Raw genomic sequence first — 18962 nt, 5'->3', positions numbered from 1 at the left:
TGTGTTTTTATAAGCATGGGGTTCTAGAATGGTGGCTTCATGGGGCAGAGAGAAAGATATGTGTTTTGTACAAAATAAGTACATTCATATGTTTAATAAAATAGTTCTACTATTGCAGTAACTTGTAAAAATGTTATTTTTTTACACTTTAATAATTAATACTTTATCATCTCAGCTAATTCTGAGATAAGTTAATGAGGTGTAACATGCAAATAAAAGTTCTATAACTGCTTTAAAAAAAAAAAGAGCAAACAGGATAGCAAAAGAAAGGATCAGTGAACTTAATAATAGTCATAATAAATTATCCAAACTGAAACACAGAGAGGTAAAGAATGACTAAAAATGGAACAGAGCTCTCCATATCTACAGGATAATGCATACAATGGCAATCCCAGAAGTAGAAAAGAGAACAGGACAGAAGAAATATCTGAAGATATAATGGTTGAGAATCCTCCAAACTTGGCAAATGACATCAACCTAATAACCCAAGGAGCTCAGCCCAAAAAGGATAAACACAAAGAATAACAGATTTAGGGACATTATAATCAAACTGCTGAAAACCAAAGATAAAATATTAAAAATAGGCAGGAAAAAAAAAGACATACAAGGGGACAACCATAAAACTTCTCACCAGAAACAGCAGAAGGACAATGGAATGACATTTTTAATTACTGAAGGAAAAAACAGTCAATATAGAATTCTCTATGCAGAGAAAATATCCTTCAAAAATAAAGGGGAAATAAAGACATTTCTGATAGAATAAGATGAGAAGACTCATCACCAGCAGATCTGAACTATAAATATACTAAAGAGCATTCTAAGGAAAATAACACCAGCAGAAGACTGATGTTAGAAACAAAGAGTACCAAAAAGAGAAACTACTTGGGTAAATTTTTTTTAAAAAAACTTTAAAGCTATTAGGCATGTGTGGGTGTATACTTGGGTGTGTACATGGGTGTAAATTTCTTTAAAAGACAACTGACTATTTAAAGCAAAAATAAATAATGATGAGATACTGTGGCATTTATAACATAATATGGACATTAAAATATATTCCAAGACCTCAAAGGGTGGGAAAGAAATAATGGATTTATACTGTTGAAAGAATTTTACATTGTTTGTGAAGTAATATATTATTATTCTAAAGCAGACTATGGTAAATTAATGATGCATGTGTAGTCTCTAGAGCAACCACAAAAAACATAATACACAAAAGTATAACAAAATGTTAATAGAGAAAAATAAAATGAAATATTAAAAATAACCCAAAGGAAAATAGGAAAAGAAGAACAGAGGAACAAAGGAAACAAAGAACAAATAGAAAACAAAAAGTGAGATGGTAGATTTAGCCCAATCATATCAATAACTACATTAAGTGTAAATGGACTAAACACTCCATGTAAAAGGCTCAGATTATCAATGTGCATTAACTTTAAAAGGGGAGGGACCCAGTTTGTTTATAAGAAACATACTTTAATATAAAGACAAGATAGACTAAAAGTAAAATGGGTGGAAAATAATATACCAGACAAGCACTAAACATAAGAAAGCTGGTGTGACTATATTAATGTTAAGCAAGGTAAACATCAAAACAAAGAAGACTATCTAGAGATAAAGAATATTTTGTAATAATAAAAGTATCAATTTGTCAATACACAATGAAGTATTAAAAGTTAAAATTTTTTTTTAATTTTACAGAGCAACTATATGGACAAATACTACAGAAACATAATATTTAGTGAAAGAAGTAAATCACAGAGGACCATATAATACCATGTTCCTATGGCTCAATAAAAAATCATAAAACTAAACAATATACTGTTTTGAGATACACACATATGTGATTAAACTTTTTTTTAAGCAAAAAAAAAAAAAAAAAAGGATACACAAAATTCAGGATTGTAGTTATCTCCGGAGAAGATGCAGGGGTTTGGGAAAGAATAGAAGAGGATACAGTACTATTACTTGTGTTCATTTTTAAGCTAATGATAAGTTCAAGGAATGTGATTTCATTTTGTTTCATAACTTACATATATAGTACATTATTTTATATGTATCCAATAATGCAATTTTTAAAAACTTATTTCTTCATAAGAAAAAAGATACAATTCGTCAATATCCACCAAAATCCTTAAAAATGGCCATTCTTTTTGAGTCATAAAGTATATTTCTAGGAATTTATGGTATACAAAAGCTATGTACAAGAAAATCACTGTTTTTAGAAAAGAAAAAAAAAACAACAGGAAATAACCCACTGGTCATTCTAAGAGACTAAAACAACCATAGAATAGAATTTTATGCAGCTATTTTAAAATAATTAAGTTACTATTTAAATCGTTACCTTAAGAGTTCGTAAATTCCTAAACTGCATAAGTTAAACTGGGGGTACTTACCTGGACAATCATGGATTGTCCAGCTAGGAACTCCATGAAATTTTTCTAGAATTGTGTGTACACTTATGCAGATAACTGTGTTCACATGCATGTTTCTAGGGAGAGAGTCCATAGCTTTTAGGTTCTCAAAGAGAATGATTACTCAAAAAAAACAGTTATTAAGGTAGTTAGTCTTAAAGATGGCTCCCAATGAACAAAGCTGCCCAGTATTCACACTCATATGTAATCCCCTCCCACGATGAATCTGGATTGACCCTGTGATTCACTTTACCTAACGCAATGCCAGTCCCAGGCCTAAACCCTAAAGAGGCTTGATAGCTTTTGCTTTTGTACTTTGAGTGTCCTGAGTGACCATGTAAGAATCCAGCTGCCTTGAGGGAGAGGCCACATCAGAGCAGGATTAGCCCTGATACTACATGGGTAGCCAGCAAGGTCAAAACACCCCAGCAAACCAGCTTAGTCCAACCTTCTGGTTGTGCCCACCAAACACCTGGTTAAACCACTATCTGAACGCAGCCACATGAGAATCCCCAAGCATAACCAGCAAAAGAACCATCCACTTGAGAACCAGTTAACACATATAATCATAAGAAATAAGAAAAGGGTTATTCTTCTAAGTCACAGAGTTTGGGGGTGATTTGTTTAACAGCAATAGGTAGCTAAACAGCTACACACTGCTAGTTCAGACTGAGTAACCTCACCTAAGAACCTAATATTTTGCAATATGATGGCTGAAACAAAAATCAGCAGCTATCCATCAGAGGATACATCACTCCCCAGCCCTCTGTGCACTTCCTGTTCATGCACACGCACACACACACACACACATGACATTATATAATAGCTTCATTGAGTAAAAACAACTTTACTTTGATTTCATGTACTTTATTTACATAGGTCCTTTTATTACACATAAATGAAACACAGATCAAGCATCTAACTTTGCCCTTATATTAAATGAGATGAAAAGAAGTAAGACCCTCACATGACCCCTCATTTAAAATATTACAGTGGTAGGGACTTCCCTGGTGGCACAGTGGTTAAGAATCCACCTGCCAATGCAGAGGACATGGGTTTGATCCCTGGTCCAGGAAGATCCCACATGCCACGGAGCAGCTAAGCCTGTGCGCCACAACTACAGAGCCCGTGTGCTGCAACTACTGAAGCCCATGTGCCTAGAGCCCATGCTCCACAAGAGAAGCCACCGCAATGAGAAGCCCGTTCACCGCAATGAAGAGTAGCCCCGGCTCTCTGCAACTAGAGAAAACCTGAGCACAGCAATGAAGACCCAACACAGCCAAAAATAAATAAAATAAAATAAATAAATTTATAAAAATAAATAAAATATTACAGTGATTACTTATGTAAATCACTTTCCTTCCCTCTGAACTAAAAAAGAACAACAAAGTAGACTGAGGTTCCAAGAACACACATTTGAAAGGTATTTTATAATGCCAATGAAATAGCATTGTTTTATGTCATAGTAGGACGATTACAATGCTTACTGAACAGAAATACTTTCTCTTTATTAATTTCCACAATAATCTTGCAAATGATACTTGAGAGGCACCCAGATTCAAGCAGAACCAGGAATCCTGTCCCAGAACCAAGAAGCAAAGCAGAACATAAACAATATGAAAACAGCCAGATCCCATTTCATCTATTCAATTTGAGTGAAATGAAGATATAAACAAACTTTGTGGTGGCATGGTGTTTTTTTTTTAATCTAACTGCATTTGATTTTTCAAAACAAAAACATCCATTTTCCACAGCCAGCTTTCTGTTAGCCAAAAATAATGGCAAGAGGCATAGCTTTGGTAAGGACCGATTTAAATGATAACTACATGCTTTTAACTCTCTAGATACCTACCTATACCATTTCCAGTACAACAGCTGATTGCATTTCTATTTGGCCCCTCTACTTCTTCACATTTCTCTACTGTCATTGAGTGAAGTCTGTTTAGATTCTTTCAGCACTCAGGCACTGTTTGACTTTTCTAAACCTCAGTTTTCTCATTTGAAAATGAGAATCATTATGTAAAAAGTACTTAGCACAGTGCCTGACCATAGTAAATGCTCAACAAGTGGTCAGTTTAGCTGGATACTGGTGGTCACTCACACAGCATTTATTTCCTTCTCCGGTCCTAAGAGAATCCTGATCTTGTTCTGCTTTCCACCCCCACCCCTGCCCACAGTCATGAACATGACCTACCTAAGGGCATGTTCTGTGCTCATGACTGGTTCATGGGTAATCCCCTTTGTCAGTGAGTAGCTCAGGAATGGGCATGTGACCCAACATTAGTCAATCAACAAAATGCAAAAAGTCAGCTGGGGAGCGTCTGAGAAGTGTCCCTCACTCCTAGAAGAGAGTTACACAAAGAGATTGTTTTTCCTTCCTCGAGAGATTTCATGTGATGAGTTTTTCTGGCAATGCAATAGCCATTCTGCCATCAGCCTGAAGAAGAGGCCAGCAATGATGACAGCATAGCAAGCAGGGGACATGGAGAACTGGATACTTGATGTCAGCAATGTAGCCTTGAACCAATGAACCCTGCAGTCCACCTACCTTGGAACCTCCTCCTTTGTGAAACCACTGCACTCCTTGTTGTTGAGCCAGTTTGAGTAGTGATTTCTGTTACCTAGAGCTCAAAGTACTCTAATTACCACAATCATGGAAGCGTGTGAAAACTTCAACGGATTTTATCAAAACTAAAATTAAACCACCCTTCTCTTTAGAGCAGAGCTCTCAGCATGAATATCTAAAGCTCTTAAACAAGCAGGAGCACTAGCCCTGGTTTTCCAACGTGGAACAATTAAGTCATTTTGCCAATCAGAATCTGTTTGACAGTTCTTCAAAATATGCAAAGGGTTACTGAGTTCAAGTCAACAGACATTTATTGAGTACCAACCATATCTTTAAGGCACCGGCTTCTTCCTCAAGGAGCTCTCAGGCTTTATAAAGGGGAACAACCATAAATGGTACATGCGCTACCTCATGGCACCACTGACCACGAAGGGAGTAAATCTTTGGACTGGGCAAGGGAAGCAGGGAGGGTAGGAGGGAGGCCGAAGAAAAGAAAAGACACTTGAGCTCAACCTTGAAGGATGAGCCAGGCTTTTCCAGGTGTCATAAGGATGGAAGGCATTCTAAACAGGAGCAGAAAGAGAAACATGCACTCTTTCCTCAAGAAATTGCGCTGAATTGTTTACATTACAAAGACAGATATAAAGAAATGAAGTAAATGATGATATCTAGGACTTGCTAATGAGAGTTGCCCAGACTTGAAGATCAAAATAAAACTTACCTGTGCAATGCACATAGTGAGTTCTGAAACATATCCGTGAACTTGATGACAGGGCAGGGTTTAACCTACAAAAGTTGTGCTGAGGAAAGCCCAGGGCTGTGCACAAACTCAAGTCTGTTGTGTGAATGCTTATTCCAGATGCAAACAGGCTACAACTCTAATGTGAAAGGCTCCAAAGAAGGAATTGCTACTAAGATATGAAATGAAATCAAAACTGATAAGACAAATCAGATGAATGAAGACATGTAAGACAAATATATGAAAAATATTTCCATTAAGAATATTATGTCTCGGACTTCCCTGGTGGTGCAGGGAATCCACCTGCTAATGCAGGGGACACGGGTTCGAGCCCTGGTCGGGGAAGATTCCACATGCCGCAGAGTAAATAAGCCCGTATACCACAACCACTGAGCCTGTGCTCTAGAGCCCATGAGCCACAACTACTGAAAACCACGTGCCTAGAGCCCATGCTCCGCAACGAGAGAAACCACTGCAATGAGAAGCCCATGCATCGCAACAAAGAGTAGCCCCCGCTCGCCTCAACTAGAGAAAGCCCACATGCGGCAACAAAGGCCCAAGGCAGCCCAAAAATAAATAAATAAAATTAGCAGAATTCAATCAGAAGCTTATTATTCTATCATCAATATTAGTAAATAATGATTATTATGATAGATTATAACACATACAATTTACCAGGAAATTATGAAGAACCAGGAAAACTTTCTCATTTACGGCTGGAATACAGAGAAATAGATGGGGAAAACAGAACTCCTCAGTATTACAAAACATACAACACTGAATCCCAACTAACAGGAGGTGCAATGGTACAAAGTGATAACATCAATGATAATTAGCATATCTGTATGTCTCTCCTCCATAAAGAAAGATGCTCCAGTCCTGGTGGGAGCAGGTGGACACACCCTTCCAACCTGCTCCCTCCATTATGATTCCAGCCCAAGTCTGATTTCCAAGCCCATGATATCCCATACCCCAAAACCGCCTCTGGAATGTACCTGCTCTTCCATTCAACGTGGGTCCATGCAGACCTGAAATGACGACTCTGGAATTTTAAAGAACTCTCTAATTCTTTCCTGTCTAACTCATATTTTTTTAAATGACTATCCATGTTTTCTACTAGCCAATGCTTGTTAAAAATTTTTTTTTCAACAAAGACAAATACAAGAAACGAGTAAATGTACTTTTTCATGATATGAACAAAACATTCTGAAAATAAAAATGTAAGGTATCCTTTGGTCATGATGTGTTATACTATGGGCTCAATCATGCTGTGATTCACTAATGAGAACCATGACATGTATTCAATAAAAAGCTAATAAAAATGCAAACTGACTGCTCCTACATTTTACACTTCAGTGTCTCCACGATTCAACGATAAATCTTTTGGCCCAAATTAACCAGCCACCATGGACAGAGCTGGTTAAAATAAAACACATTTGATTCAGCATTCTGCCTTTCTAACCCCTCTATCAGTACATTTTAGAGTTAGCAGGTTGTTTTATCCACTTCTGTTTGCAACACGAACTTGGTTAATTTTTATCAGGGTTAGGTGTATCCCAGATGAGTCAGGAAAGCTAATATCGCTCCTGCCAGCACCATAATCCTGACTCAGTGGCCTCTAACCATGCTAGCCCATATGGTCACTCATTAACTATCTGTTAAAGCTCTCAGGGATACCTAGGGTCAAGAATATATACCAGATCTCCTTAGCTTTAGATCCAACAGAACACGATGAGAGAAGAGACTGGTAAATTGTATAGGGTGAGTGTTATAGGCAAGGCACAGTTGGGGACAGCACCACTTCAGCCATCAAAATGGTGTTTTGCTACTTAAAATATGATGTATGGACCTGCAGCAATGGCATCGCTTGGGAGCTTATGAAAAATGCAGACTCCCAGACCCACTGGATCATAATCTGCATTTTAACAGGTGATTCATACATACTAAACTTGAAAAGAATGGGTGTTTAATAAAAAAGAACCTGAGAAACTGTTTCCGAAGATACATCATTGAGATTATTATCCCAAATAACTCTCAGAAATAGAAAGCCTAAACCAAAGTTTGGGTCTGAACAACCACGTGCCTTACACTGAAAATGTCCAGGGAAACCTTAAGAGGAACCAAAGGTCCAGCTTCAAGCATCTGAGAGCCAAAGGCCTGAATTCCCTGAGTATCGTTTTTTCATAACAGCTTGCAACATCAGACACACTATGTACCTTCAGAAAGTGATGAGTTATACCATGTACAACCTTCATAGCAACAAATTATCAATTTACAAAACTCAAAGTCAACATATTGTGCCTCACAGTCGTTTAAGCTGGCAGGACTTTAAAGTACACACAAATCTGAAGTAATGCGTTGGAAATATATGATTTATGTTAAACAGTGTACTGGAATTTAAACATTCGTATGCTTCACGAAGCCCTATTCCCGGCCAATCAGTTCACTTATCAGCTTACAAAGACACTTCCAACATATACTGCCCAGCTAAATTTAATATTTAAAAAATTTTGAGACCTTTCTGTGTATTTTTAAAAATAAATCTTATTTCAAGTAAATCTCCTGAGCTGCAAAAATACCACCACCACCACAACAAAATAATACCCCAAACAGCCCTGTGCTGTAAAAGGAGCTGCTGGTATTGAGAGAACTCTGCCTCTAACGAGAACCTTCTACAGAGCGAATGAAGATGGCAAAGCCACGAAGGCCTTCGGTCCAGTAAGGAACACGAAGGAGCGTGTCAGAAAGAAATTGTTTTTCTGCTCCTTTTGATGGGTTATGCTTTCAAGTCAGGAAATGAGAAACAGGTGTGCCAGAGGGCACACACAGCCTCACTCCACACTGAAAAACACGCGTTTTCAATTTGCAAACATGAAAGGGACTCCTGTTGAATGAAAGAAGAAATGAAAACCCAGCTCTGTTTCTGCGAACCATATGAAGGCAGCTCAGAAAGGCTTTGACAAGTTGTTCGACTTCCTCCCTCTCCGACTGACAGCAGGTAGTGCTCGACAATAGGAAGGAAAAGTCATTCTTTCAAGTGAGAACAATCAAAGGGAGAATTACATGAAGGATCAGAGTGCTGGCATTTTAACCCACCACTTGATCTTATGCTTCTGTTTCTACCATTTCTTTACCTTGGGTTTTAAAATTAGAAGTCTGCTCTTTCACCAAACAACAACAAAGCAATGCAAAATAAGTATCTGGCCAAAAAACAAAAAGCTGAGAAAGTACAAACATCAAAAGAACATCTTGGAGCTCACTTGATCCGCAGTAACCCAAGTCTACAGCATCTTTCAGAGAAAGACTTACTTTTCTTCATGATGTCCTGAGCTCTCCTGGGGCGCCAGAGACATTTCGGTGGGGATACGAGTGTGATGGGTGGTACTAAGCATAAAAGCAACGGGTTTGGGTGGGACTTTGGAGAGAGGGTGTGTGGCAGGAAGGGAGAGGTACTAATGGCGGCAACAAGAGTCAGGTGGCCAGATGCACTGAGGTCCCTTGGGGAGGCACTGTGGGGCACATCCCTCAGGTGTAGGATGCAGCAGAGCCTGGTTCAGGGCAGCAAGCCTTTATTACAGCCAGTATTTCAATGTATTTCTAAACTGGCAAGAAACTTCCCTGTATCATCGAGTAAGGCCATAGATTTCATGTGCTTCAAGGACAAGGACTGTCTTTTTTATCACACCCAGACACTAGAGCACAGGATAAGAGCCTCTAAAATAGCTTGAGAGCAGTTACAAGTCTTCTTCCATAAAAGCAAAATGCCTGAACTCGTGTTATGTGGGAAAGACATCCTTCATACCCTTTAAAATTATGTTTTGAAGAATATATAACGAATCATAAAAATGTTCGTTATATAATATAAAGGGACAAGGACTAACAGAAGCTCAATGATATTGTCGTTTTTGTTTTATCTATCAAAAATCTACCAAAAAATATTAACACGCTATCACAGCATAGCAAAATTATCAGTTTCATTTTCCAATTTCTTTTCAATAACCATGTGTTATTTCACAATCAGGGGAAAATCTACCCATTGAAAACATCCAAGATACATGATAACCAAAGCTGTCACACTGAACTGGTTTCCTAGGAAATAACCTAGCAAAATTCAGAACCATCAGTGACCTTAGTTAACTAAAAAGCAGGAAATAATATATTAATAGTTCATCAGATATGAAGTGACTTAATGAGAGTAAGCAGCAGTCTTAGAATAGAACCCTCATCTCACATAACTAGTTTTGGGAAATGTGCTGGGAGTTTATCTACTCTGTTATCTGTAAATGAACAGTATTTCTTCCCCACCCACACTAACCAATCAGTCCAAAGAGTCAAGTGCTTTTAAGATGATGATGTTTACAAATATATTAGGGTTTTATCTATGCTCACGTCTAGAAGTCATAAATCACATAAAAAGATTTCTCACAGTATCATTCCCAACCCTACATATTAAAACCCAAATGATTTCAGCCTAAGTGGCTGCCCTCTAAAAATCTTGTCGAGTGTGAAAGGTTATGAAGTTTATTGTTTCATAAAGACAAGAAGCTTCTGAGAAGCCACACTGTCAGCCATGTAAGTGAGAAAGAGGATGGCCTAGGAAGGCATATAAAGGAGGCAGAGTGGGCTGAAGAGCCTGGATCCCACCCAGCAGAACTAACAGCAGCATACTGAACCCCTTGACCACTCTCGCCTCTCTGTCTGAATCACCACTCATCATTCCAGATTGACCTCAAAGACGAAAGCTCTGTCTTCATCTATCTTCCAAAACAATGAGCATCTCCCTCCTCAAAAGGGTTCCCACTTCATACTAAAGAAAATTTAAATACTTAGTCAAGGCCATCCATAGAGAACCCAATAAGACCCCAAGTTAAGATCCGCACACTTTGCACTCAGCCCTCTTCTTCAGGGATCCTCTGTTCTCATCAGAACACACTGCTCTCAACCCTGCACTTACCTTCCTCTCAGCCCTGATTCATCTGGGCTTGACCTAATGCACTCCACCTGTTATGGATTGATTGTTGTGCCCCCCGGTAAATCCCTATGTTGAAGCCCTAACCCCCAAGGTGATGGTGTCTTTGGGGTGGTAATTAGGGTTATATGAGGTCATGAGGGTGCCCCCCAACCCATGATGGGATTAGTGTCCTTGTAAGAACAGGAAGAGAGACCAGAGCTTGCACCCTCTTGTGCTCCCTCTCTCCCTCCCTCCCTCTGTGTCTGTGTGTCTCTCAACCCTCTCTTTCTTTCTCTCTCTCTCTCCCCCTCACTCTCTCCCCACCATATGATGACACAGCAAAAAGCTGGCCAGCTGCAAGCCAGGAGGAAAACTCTCACCAGGAACTGAATCTGCTGGCCCACGATCTTGGACTTCCCAGCCTCTAAAACTTTGAGAAATAAATGTCTGTTGTTTAAGCCACACAGTCTATGGTATTTTGTTATAGCTGCCTGAGCTGACTAAGACACCAGCCCAATGTATTTATTTGTTCATATTCATTCACATCAATTCATTCAACAAACATCAGAGGCTCTATCTGATGAGCACCATTCACACATCAGTGAGGAAAGCTGAGGAAAATCCCAATCCTCATGCAATTTCATAGTAGAGTGGGGTAGAAAACAAAGATAAAATAAACAGATAAAAGATATTAATTGTTAGACATGATACATTCTGTGGGAAAAAATAAAACATGGGAGGGGGATAGGGAATGTTGGCTGAGGGAAGAGTTACATGTTTAAGGATGGGGTGGTCAAGAAAGATCTCAGTGAGAAGGTGAATGATCTGAATCAAGAGCTGATGAGGTGGGGGCAGGGGCATAAGATATGAAGGGTAGAGAGTTAAAGGGAAAGGAAGGACTCAGGCAAAGGCCCTAAGGTGGGAGTGTGCCTGGCATGTCTGAAGCATAGCAAAGCAGGTGAATGAGCAGGGGAAGAAAAGCAAGAGCTGCAGCCTGAGGGGAAGGTGGGCAGCACCCTGTATAAGGCCTTGCGGGCCCTCAGTAAGGGCTCCAGCTTTTCTGAGTAAGATGGGACACGCTGGACAGTTCAAAGAGGAGGTATGACATGTGATTTGAGTTAGGTTTGAACATATTCCTTCAAGAGTTGTTGAGAACTGAATAAAAGGGAAAAGGAGCAGAAAACAAGGAACTAGCTATGGGGCTCCTGCAATAACCCAGATTAGAGATGCAGCACATTGAATGTGCCGATAGCAGTGAATGTGCTAAGAAGTCATTGGATTTTAAATATATTTAGAGAGGAGAGTGGACAGAGTTTGTTGCTGGAGTGGATTGGGTGAGATATAAAAGAAAAGAGGGTCAAGCATGACTCTAAGATTTTGGCCTGAACCAATGGGAGGCTAGAGGTGCCATTTGCTGTGTGAAGAATCAGGTGGGGACAGAGAGGGCAATATCTTGCCTATTACATACACAGGTGGGGGCTTTGAACAAGCAGTTAAAAAACTGAGTTCCGGGGGAGAGGCTCAGGGTGGAGATAAAAATGTGGGTGTCAGCATATATATGGTACTTAGCCACTCGACTGGATGAGAACACCAAGGCAGTGGGTATTCAAAGACAAAGAAAAGGTCAAGGACTAGGCCTCAGGGCACTCCAACACTGAGAGGTCAAGAAGATGAGAAAATTAACAAAGGAGACTGAGAAGCAGCAGCCAGTGAAGCAGGAAGACCAGTTTGAGTTTGATCAAAAATAGTATTTCCGGGGAAGCAAGTCATTCAAGCAACTGTGTCAAATGCTGCTTACAGGACTAAGGGATGACACTGGCTTTTGGAGGTGATTGTTAATCTTGGCAAGAGCACGTCAGTAGAGTGGTGGAGGAGGACGCCTGACTAAAGTATATTTAAGAGTCAATGAGTGGAAATAACTAAGAAAAATAATAGACCTCGAGTACAGAGGGCTCCTTGAAGAGTCACCTGGAAAGTTGCTAAAAAACAGGGAAGAGAGTGTTGGAAGGGAAGCCAAACCCCTAGGTGACCTGCACCCAGGGTCCAGAGTAGAACAGGGCTCTAATTCATGATAATCAAGAGACTAAGCCACCAAGAGCGCTTATGACATACAGAGAGTACTAAGGAGAAATAATGGATACTCTTACAAAGGAAGCAGAAGCACAGATTCCTGCCTGCCTCCCCATCCCATCTGGGCCCCCAGACAGCAGTGACCACAGGGCACATGTCAATGTCCCAGCAGTGGTGTCCCACTGGCTCTTGTGTCATGTGACTCGCAAGGAAGGCTGCATTGTGCCATCCTGACAAAGGAACCTGGGCAGGAGCTTTGCAGCACAGACTCGTTAGACAATCTCCCACAGAGGGGCAGAGGAAGACCTGTGGCTGCCTGTTAGGTGGAAGAATCAAGAAGGGGTGACATACCTCCCAGCCCTTGGGGAGGAGACTCCAATCACTGGCTCAGAAATATCAAAGCAAGAGCCTGGCCTCATTCTTTGCATTTTTTATCCCATCCACCTTTGAAGCTACTCTTAGCAAGCCGTGGCCATACCCTCAGTACTCTCTGATTTCTGGATCAGCCAAGACCTGGAAAATCAAAGAACCTAGAAAATCAGAAATCACTGGGTCTCCTATTGAGTAGCAGACCTTTCTCCATGCAGAAGCCTATGTCTTCTGATCTCTAGTCAGCTGCCATAAAACCCCTGGACTTAACTGTTTCTCTTTAAGAAAAAAACCAGACTGCACAGACAAGTAACAGAAGACCAATGCTAAGGTCAGCCAGAGCATAAACTTAATCTCTTGCTTGTTCCTCCTTCTGATCTTCTGATCCTCAATCCGCTCTTCCTTTCCATAGCCAGAAAAATACCACAGATGGATCTTACATTACACATCTGATGTGTTACTGAAAAATCATGTGTGAATCTGATTTTGTCAAACTAAATCAAATTTTAAAATGCTATTTAAAGAAATTCCATGATGAATAATCTTTTTGAAAAGACAAGTATCCCTCTAGAAGAGAGAAGAATCACATACACATTTTTTTTTATTGAAATATATTTGACATATAACATTGTGTAAATCTAAGGTGTACAACATGTTAACTTGATACATTTATTTACTGTAATATGATTGCCATTGTGTGGTAATTAGCACTTCCACCACGTTATATAACTATTCTTTCTTTTTAATGGTTGGAATAACTATGTTCCAGTCTCTTAGCAAGTTTGATGGTTATAATAAAATATTGTCCATGCATATACATTTTTAAATTTTAATTTGTCTATTAAGCATTTACTAAGTGCAAAGCCCTGTGCCAGGCACTCAGGAAACACAAATATACCCACAAGCCCCCTTTTCTTTTTTTTTTAAATTTATTTATTTATTTATTTTTGGCTGCACTGGGTCTTCATTGTGGTGCGCGGGCTTCTCATTGCGGTGGTTTCTCTTGTTGTGGAGCACGGGCTCTAGGTGTTTGGGCTTCAGTATTTGTGGCACACAGGCTCAACAGTTGTGGCTCTCGGGCTCTAGAGTGCAGGCTCAGTAGTTGTGGTGCACAGGCTTAGTTGCTCCACAGCATGTGGGATCTTCCCGGACCAGAGCTCGAACCCATGTCCCCTGCATTGGCAGGCGGATTCTTAACCACTGCACCACCAGGGAAGTCCTACAAGCCCCCTTTTCTCAAGAGCTTATGTCACCACTTAAAGAAAGCTTGAAACTAATTATTTATTTTCACAAAAAAGCTGAGAATAAGAAAAGTACACTTTTTTTCACATTTTAAATTTTTGGAAATTGGGAGGTGCACTGTAATTGATGGCATCCTCCCATGGCTGTCCTCTAGCTTGCAGCTGTGACACAGCCACCGCTGCCTCTAGAGGTCAGCTGTTCCCATTTGTTGACCCTTCGGTTGAGTTGTGTGCCATGTTGGAACTACGTGTTTTGAGTGTAACTGCCATTTAACTGCCATTTATAGTGTCTTCAAAACGATTACGGTATGATACACGATTCAAACCAAAAGTGACTGTATACATAGGAAGGCATGGAAATAGCAAAAGGGCATGACATTGTTACCAGGGAAGCAAATATTTCTCGTTGGAAGAATATCCCCAATTCTATAGTTTCTTGTAAAGCAACAGCCATGTGTTAAGTGATGAGAAAGCCGTGTGTCATAATATAACTGGCAGTCTCTTTTTCCCTCTAGTGTATGTGTCTTACATTGGTCTATTTTATTCTTGGATATTACAGTAAACGTACAGGCAACAAAAGCAAAAATAGACAAGTGGGACTACATCAAACTAAAGAGCTTCAACATAGCAAAGGAAATAAGCAATAAAATGAAAAGGACACTTATGGAATGGGAGAAAATATTTATAAACCATACTTCTGAAAAGGGGTAAATATCTAAAATAGATAAGGAACTCCTACAACTCAATAGCAAAAAAACAATATTAGAACATGGGCAAAGGACTTGAATAGACATTTCTCCAAAGAAGACATACAAACGGCCAACAGGTGTATGAAAAAGGTGTTCAACATCATTAGTCATTAGGGAAGTGCAACTTAAAACCACAAGATATCACCACACATCTGTCAAAATGGCTATTATCAAAAAGACAAGAGATAGTCACTATGGAGAACAATATGGAGGTTCCTTAACAAACTAAAAGTAGAACTACCATACAACCCAGCAATCCCACTACTGGGCATATACCCTGTGAAAACCATAATTCAAAAAGAGTCATGTACCACAATGTTCACTGCCGCTCTATTTACAATAGCCAGGACATGGAAGCAACCTAAGTGTCCATCGACAGATGAATGGATAAAGAAGATGTGGCACAAATATACAATGGAATATTACTCAGCCATAAAAAGAAATGAAATTGAGTTATTTGTAGTGAGGTGGATGGACCCAGACTCTGTCACACAGAGTGAAGTAAGTCAGAAAGAGAAAAACAAATACCGTATGCTAACACATATATATGGAATCCAAAAAAAAAAAATGGTTATGAAAAACCTAGGGGCAGGACAGGAATAAAGACGCAGACATAGAGAATGGACTTGAGGACACGGGGAGGGGGAAGGGTAAGCTGGGACAAAGTGAGAGAGTGGTATGAACTAATATATACTACCAAATGTAAAATAGATAGCTAGTGGGAAGCAGACACATGGCACAGGGAGATCAACTCTGTGCTCTGTGACCACCTAGAGGGGTGGGATAGTGAGGGTGGGAGGGAGACGGAGGAGGGAGGAGATATGGGGATATATGTATATGTATAGCTGATTCACTGTGTTATAAAGCAGAAACTAACACACCATTGTAAAGCAATTATACTCCAACAAAGACGTTTAAAAAAAAAATAAGACGAGATAAATGTTGGTGAGGATATGGAGATATCTGAACCTGCATACACAGGTGGTAGGAATGTAAAATGGTTCAGTTACTATGGAAAACAGTATGAAGGTTCCTCAAAAAACAAAAATGGAACTACCATATGATCCAGCAATTCCACTTCTGTGTATTTATCAGAAAGAATTGAAATCAGGATCTCAAAGAGGTACCTGCACTCCCATGTTCATTGCATCATTATTTACAATAGCCAAGATATGAAAACAACCTAAATGTCCTTGACAGATGAGCAAGAAAAGAAAATGTGGTATATCCATATAACGGAATATTATTCGGCCTTTAAAAGGAAGGAAATCCTACCGTATATGACAACATGGATGAACCCAGAAGACATTATGCTCAGTGAAACAGGCCAGTCACAGAAGGACAGACACTGCACAACTGCACTTATATGAGGCACCTAAAACAGTCAGACTCGTAGAAGCAGAGGGTAACGGTGACTGCCAGGAGTTAGCAAAGGGAGAAATGGGGAGGTGCTATTCAAAATTCATAAGGTTTCAGTTGTGTAAGATGAGTAATATCTAGAGATCCATACGTCAGCTCATTAAATCCTCATAAATATTAAGATAGGTGCTATTCCTGTGGTACAGATAACTCCTTGCCAGGATGTCTCAGCCAGTGAGTGGAAGAATCAGAACAAGAACCTCCCTAGCTCGGCAAGTTTCCAAGATGCCGGAACATTAGTCAGAGTTTGCAAGGTCAGCTCCTGCCCCGCTACGCTCTTCCCCACTCTCCACTCATTCCTCCCCGCCGTGATGAGAACAACATGCTGGAGTTTATCCCACAGGCTAATGACCCCATCGCCTGTCTGGCCTTAGCAGAGCCCTACCCTGACCATAACTAGTTATCTTCCCTCTGTCTTTCAATTATCACCTTCCAAGAACTATAAACCTAAAATGTAGGCCAGGTCTCTGGATTTTCTGCAGCAGCCTAAGGCACATGTCTTTTTTATTTTGACCAAACAGTTGCAAAATTCTGTGCTCCACCTTGCTTCTGACGTGGTCACCCAACTCTGCCATGTGTTTCCATCGTCAACCTCATAGCAACAGCCCCAGGAGAAACAAGGGCGAAGCAATCACACAAAGTCCCACAGATGGAAGCAAATGGAGACTTGCTCTATTATCCTCAGGTTCTGTAGGCTGATGATGGTTAGTTCCTAAACTTAAGAAGGATATAACATGATGAGCTGGGCATCCAAGTTAAAAAGCTACACTAGATATCATAAACTGGAAACCTAAAGTTATCTTTAGTCATATAAAAAACTATCTTCAGTGGATACAAGATGGGCAAAGAAGGAAATATTCAAGGGGAAGGGAGAAAGACCTTAATTTTACAATTTTAACTTTACCCACCCACTGCCATCTACTTCACAGAATCAAATCTATAGAGATTTATGTGCTCTTATTCCACATCACCAAATTTCAAAAAGGGAGGTGGACAATCCCAAGGAGATTGAATGTCTTTTCCAAAGTGACACAGTGAGACAGACACTCATGATTCCAGCTTCAAGTATAATTCAGGTCTCCTAACATTTAAATAGCAACAAACCAACTCATGAACCACATACTGACCAAAATTAAAGTCAACACAACACATGATACCAACTGATATTTCTTTAGGAAAATAAAAATGGAACAATGAATTACCTATTTTAGACTTTGGTTTGTTCAAATACCACAATTTTCCATAGACATGGGCCATACTTCATTATGCACAAGCTAATTCCTAAGTATTATGTGTAAAGATTTTCATGTGCCAGCAATACTAAATTAAAAATTAACTCATATTACTACATTATGCTCATTTCTTCAAAATGGAGAGACTGAAAAACAATTTTTTGTCTATTATATTAGTATGGTTTAGATTCAACATTAATTTGTGTTTGGACTTCACCTGAGTGGCTCAAAATCAAATTTTTCCACCAATGCAAATAACGGATCTGAGTCAGGAGGCTGCTACAACAGGCGGGCAGGAGCTTGGGTGTCTGAAATAACAGGGTCAGGTCAGTAGAAATGGAAAGAAGCTACAAATGTGAGAATGGTACCAAGATTTCAAGTCTGACCAGATAGAATAGTGATGGCAGTAAAAGAGAAAAAGAGTACAGGAGAAAGATGGCCAAGGCGTGGGAATAAGGAACGAGGTGTTCAGTTGGGCTGCTGAATCTCATGTGCACACATAACACCCACAGGGATGTATCCGACAGGAAGGCAGAAAGAACTCAGGTGGACTTCAAGTGAAAAGTCCAGAGTAGAGATAGACGTGGAAGCCAATATGTTAAAAGATAACCGCTGAAATCATGAGAACAACAGCAATAATACCAGATCACCGAGAGGAAGCACACAGTGAGATGAAGAAAAGCCGGCAGAGGCCCACACTGGGGTCGTTAGCAATGGGAAGAGTCCGTGTGACGAAGGACAAAATGGAGTAGGTCAGGGAAGCAGAAAAAACCAAGAGAGGTTCAGGATATATTCTGGACATGGAAAGAAAAGAGTGACCTGTGCCAGAGACCACAGAGAGGCAAGAGTGAGCGGGAGAGGAGGGCTCTTGGACTGGGTGGGTGGTCAGTGTAGTGGGACAGAAAACAACGTGGCAAGAAACTGAAGAGAGAAAGGAAGGAAAGGCAGCCATGTCTACCGGCCTCCTGATAAGGCCTGAGGACGTCGGGGAGAAAGGCCTAGGACTGTAACTTGAGAGACAGCACAGCAAAGGGGATGAACCAATATTATTATGTCAACCATGCATATCAACTACATGAAGAGCTTCAAGTACGTCTGGCAAAAGCATATGAAAACCTGGGTCTAGACAACAACCATTCTGCCCATTAAAATCTACTCCCCACTAAAATATATTAAATAGATAACTAATGAGGACCTACTGTATAGCACAGGAAA

The 18962-nt window shown here is 40.0% G+C and overlaps 1 protein-coding gene across 7 annotated transcripts in view; it reads right to left on the bottom strand.

Annotated features, from left to right (window-relative positions):
* The window catches only part of TASP1 (taspase 1), a 238846-nt gene that overhangs the window by 112198 nt on the left and 107686 nt on the right, over nucleotides 1-18962 (bottom strand). The gene's annotated exons all lie outside the window — the stretch shown is intronic.

This window comes from Delphinapterus leucas, chromosome 15 (assembly GCF_059928025.1).
Source record: "Delphinapterus leucas isolate spDelLeu-1000000601 "Yukka" chromosome 15, BTC_Dleu_Yukka2, whole genome shotgun sequence".
Taxonomy (NCBI): Eukaryota; Metazoa; Chordata; class Mammalia; order Artiodactyla; family Monodontidae; genus Delphinapterus; species Delphinapterus leucas.
The sequence above is the reverse complement of the archived record's forward strand: the minus strand, read 5'-3'. Positions and strand labels throughout refer to the sequence as shown.